The sequence below is a fragment of the Oryzias melastigma genome, linkage group LG16, assembly GCF_002922805.2.
Source record: "Oryzias melastigma strain HK-1 linkage group LG16, ASM292280v2, whole genome shotgun sequence".
In the NCBI taxonomy this organism is placed as follows: domain Eukaryota; kingdom Metazoa; phylum Chordata; class Actinopteri; order Beloniformes; family Adrianichthyidae; genus Oryzias; species Oryzias melastigma.
The window spans coordinates 12,728,663-12,732,176 of record NC_050527.1 but is presented as its reverse complement, the minus strand read 5'-3'; the positions used below and the strand labels follow the sequence as shown (position 1 = coordinate 12,732,176).

Here is a 3,514-nt window from a genome sequence, read left to right as displayed (position 1 = left end):
ATGATCTACAACACATAATTAAAAAAAAAATGTCCATCATCAAACAAGATAGAGAACAACATTATTATCTTGATCCATTAAGACAGTAAAAAATTAGGCTTAATATAAATAAAACTGCAGCTGCGTGATGCAGCTGCCCAATTAATTCATTCATTTTCTTAGCCCTTTGTCCCTTTTGGGGTCAAGGGGCCGCCGGAGCCAAACCCGACTACTGATGGGCAAAGGCAGGATACACCCTGGACAGGTTGCCAGTCTGTCGCAGACCTCAATTACACACCCAAATACACTCTCATACCCCTATGAGAGTGTATTTGGGTGTGTAATCTAGAGTAACTAAATATCCACTGCCCAATTTTTTTGAAAATTGTTGGGTCGGTCATGAATGTAGATGGCGTCCAGAATATACCCGCGGATTACCAGGCGGCCGGTGAGATCCGGAGACATGTGGTCGCCCAGCTGTGGCCCGATTTCATATCAGCATCATCCCCAACTGTCACTGGACTGCCACCATGCGACCTCGAAATGTGCCCGGACGGCCACTTACCAATGTCAAAAAAGTGTCCAGTCGCCACAAAATTTTTACCTTGTCTCAAAACCTCAGTGGCCACCACGCAACGTAAAAATGCCACCTCCCGATTACAAATGACGCCGCAAGGCCACCTGCCAAAAACTTGCATTAGGTCACTGCATGGTGGTATTTTGGGGTATTTGACCGTAGTCTAAATGGTAAATGGCCTATACTTAAACAGGGCTTTACTACCTTCTTAGAAAGGCCCATAGCGCTTTACAGTCACAGCCTCATTCAGATACTGATGATGGCTCCATTGCCAAACACTGGCGCCAACCTACAACCACAAGGAGCAATGTGGGGTTCAGTGTTTTGTGTCACCCTTGTGCTATCCTATATTGACGTTGGGAGTGGAGTCATCTGGACCCCTAGACACCGCGCTGAACTTTTTTTTTTTTTTTTGTGATATTTGATTTTCACTGGTGTCCATTGCAGACATGAAATCCTGTCCACCTTCATCCTCATATGTCATGGGAGGGATAACACGTCAATGTAAAGCTTGGGTCATCTGGACCCCATAAGGAAACACATGGACGCTTCAATGCATGGGTGTGCAAGGCGGGAACTTAAACTGCAATCTTGCCATCAAAGCTCAACCACTGTACCTCTGCACCACTCTACCCTTAAAAAAATAGGTTGTGAAATCAATTATCAGTAAATCTGTATTTTCTGATTTTAATAATGATTTCTTTTAATATATATATATTTGTAAAAAGCTGAATTTAAACCTGTCCACCAGCTCACTTAAAGTCAAACTTTCTATTAATAGCTGCGCAACACTTTTCCTTTCAAAATAAAAGAAAAAAGAAAATCTAAAGTTTCTGTGCTTAAAAGGATATTTTCCCATTTTTTTGTCTTACAGTTTATCAAATTGTTACTGATGCTAAGAAGAAAAATGAAACACAATTAACTATAAACATTCATTTGGTGCCACAAACTCTAAGGAGATCGACCATCTTTGCTTCTTGATACCTCAAACTCTCAGATAATCTCTTCCCTTGAAACAAACAATCATCAATGTCAAGTCTCGATAGTTTGTGAGTTCTCCTGATGTGAATGTGCCGATGCTCAGTAACCCTAACCCTTATAATTAAATGATCTGCCAAGTGTAGTTCTGTCCTCACAAAATCCAGCTTGCCTCCACATTTCCACATCGTGTTTCCCGCCACACTCGCATAAACACCACAATGACGTCCTGCCGCACACACTTTATATCGCACTCAAAGAAAAAAAAAAAAATGGTGCCCTTTAATTTTTTTGAGGTTATCTCGCATGTTGTCTAATGAAATGCAAACTTAATTAAGATGCATGGTTGACGCCCCAAAACACACACACACAATTTACTCATAGTGTAATTAGTTTTTCACACTTGGCAGGCAGAAGATGTTTTGCATAGAACTGGCCAAACACACAAAAGAAAATGAAAACAAGAAGAAAGGAAACAAATGGAGACATTGGTTGGCAGATTTGTAAATGAAGTGAGCTCTAAGTACTCTTAGAGTTGTAGTTTTCCCTGATAATATTTTTCTCTTCGAAATGAATGAAAATTTAATTTTGTCTTGTAAGGAAACCGACATGTAATTTCTGTCTTTTCCAGCTTATTTATTTAATTTTTTGGGACATTTTTGTGTTTTTCAGGAAAACAAGCGTAAATATTAGTTCTCACCATCTCGTATTTTCTGTACGTCACCATAGAGTTGTCTGAACACGTACTTGTGTATTTGCATACATTTTTGTGATTGTTTCCTGCTCATGTTTTCATACAATTACTTCCCCTGACACAGAGCAAATTACAGAGTAATCGAGTAAAATTTCCTTCACTGAGGGGCCGCCTACAGAGTTAATGTGATCCAACCTGTGACACGCTGCATTCAAATAGCTTTAGATGTTGTAATGACTGGAGCAGCTCTTATCAATCATGCAGCCAAGTCATAAATCAGACATTTTTTTATTAAGTATTTAGAAAATTTCAATCTTTTTATTAAATGTTTTTGTTACCGTAAACTACTGTATATCAATTATAATGTGTAAAAAGCAATTCATGCAGAGGATTAAAAAAAGAGTAATAAAGAGAATATTTCTGAGAAATATTGGTCTATTACAGGGGTCTGCAACCAGCAGCTCCAGAGCTACATGTGGCTCTTTTACGCCTCTATTGTGGCTCTTTCATTAAAGAAAAATGTAATAAGTTTCTAAATGTTAAAAAATAGCTATAAAATAAGAAGTGAGAAATGAGTAAAGGGAACTAACTCAAACTTTAACTCATTAACAAACAGCTCACAAGTTCACAAGTTGAACTAAAACATTTTGACACATTTTTTAGTGTCCTGTCCTGTCCTACCAAAAAAGAAAAAAGAAAAATCAATGGACGTCAACAAGCACAACCGGTATTAAAGTGCACCGGATTATTGGGCAAATTTTCTATTTTAAAAAAAAATGAAGGAACTTTTAATTGTTTTAAAAAATATGGCAGAGGTGACTTAATTAGCTTGGATTTAATTTTGGTTCGTCAGATTTACATTTGTGGTAGAGATGCACCAACAACAGTGAAAATAACTAATTTTATTTAATCACTGCTGTCATTACACTTGCTATAGCTACTTTTGCTGCATTGAGAAGATCGTATGTGACAGGGTGTCTTTTATTTTGAAAGGATCTTCTGTCAAAAGTTTAAAAAAAAAGGCTATTTTCTTTTAATATTTGTGTTTTAACAACAGTTCATTACGTTTATTATAGTAGTAACAATTAAATACAAATCAGTGTCATGTTTTTTTAAGGGGGGAAGGAAAACTTTGCGGTTCCTATACTGGGTTGTAGTGAGAAACTGGCTCTTTCAGAGTTGAAGGTTGCAGACCCTTCGTCTATTGAATTTCCAACTCAAATTTAACTAAAAAAAGTAAAAACAAAGAAAGAAAAACTCATCCCGACTTTAAATGCGTGCTGTTT

At 37.4% G+C, this 3,514-nt stretch overlaps 1 protein-coding gene across 5 annotated transcripts in view; it reads right to left on the bottom strand.

The window, feature by feature from the left end:
* Positions 1-3,514, bottom strand: part of LOC112143303 (CUB and sushi domain-containing protein 3) — a gene marked incomplete at its 5' end in the record, with an annotated part of 317,263 nt that overhangs the window by 291,664 nt on the left and 22,085 nt on the right.